We start from the raw sequence: 1,124 nt of genomic DNA, 5'->3' as shown, positions 1-1,124 counted from the left end.
TTTTTAATTTTGATTAGGAGGAGCTAGCCTCTAGGTTTGATTTGGGTGAGATGCCATGGGAGTGGCTCTCGGTTTTGGGCTTTTCTAGCCACTAGGCTGGCCGCCCGACTAGGGGGAGGTGGCTAGGAGCTCAGGGAACCCAGAGGAACCCATCACAACAATTTAATGCAAATGTGCTTGGATTTGGCAAAGATATCTTAAGCATGTTCATTTTTGGAAATAAGATCGGTCACATTTAGTGCATGGGTCCAAATGGGTGCAAATGACCAAGTCTTGGGTTTGGGCTAGGTTAATCACATCAATTGGCCCAAATAAATGTTGCATTTGGTGTATATGATCAGAAGGAACAACTTTGGTAAAGAATGGAAGTGGTTTTGAGTTCAATTGAAGGGTCAATTTGAGGGAATTTTGAACTTTAATTAATTTGGTCATGTTGGGCTAGGATTAGGTCTAGCTTGGGTTAGCGTTGGGATAAGTCCAAATTGATTATTTTAAATGGTCAATAGGGATATTATGAAGAGTTTTCAACATGAATTGGATGCTAATTTTGGGGTTAAGGATATCAATTGGGTGAAATTTGGGGACTTAGCCAATTTGGGGCTAAATTTGGGAATTTTTGATTTAGGCCAAAATCAAATGGATTTGAAACTTCACCAAGGTCAATTGATTGTTGATTTTGATGTATAGGAATGTGATAAAGATTTTTCAACATTAATTGAGGCCAATTGACTAGGATATGGGTTCAATTGGGTGAGATTAAGTCATATGGTCAAAATTGGGGTTTTGACCCAAATTAAAATTGGGCTCAAATCATGGACCCATTGAGTTTGGATTTGGTTTATTTTGGTTATATCAAAAGTGAATATGAGTTTAGGATTTAAATTTTGGTCAATTAAGATCAAATTGGTGGATATTTGAGATGGATTTGGGGAATTTTGGGTCTTTAAAGGGAAATTTGGAGATTTTTGTTAAAGATGGTCAAATTGGAAAAATTGGGTCATGTGGTAGTTGAAAGAAATGAAATTAAGAATATTTGGGATTTATTGGGATTTTCTGGGAATATTTGGAATTTTTGGGATTTTGGGACAAAGAGGGGTATTTTGGTAATTAGGGGGTGCCTTAGG

The sequence above is a fragment of the Phalaenopsis equestris genome, unplaced genomic scaffold (assembly GCF_001263595.1).
Source record: "Phalaenopsis equestris unplaced genomic scaffold, ASM126359v1 Scaffold216103, whole genome shotgun sequence".
In the NCBI taxonomy this organism is placed as follows: domain Eukaryota; kingdom Viridiplantae; phylum Streptophyta; class Magnoliopsida; order Asparagales; family Orchidaceae; genus Phalaenopsis; species Phalaenopsis equestris.
The sequence above is the reverse complement of the archived record's forward strand: the minus strand, read 5'-3'. Positions refer to the sequence as shown.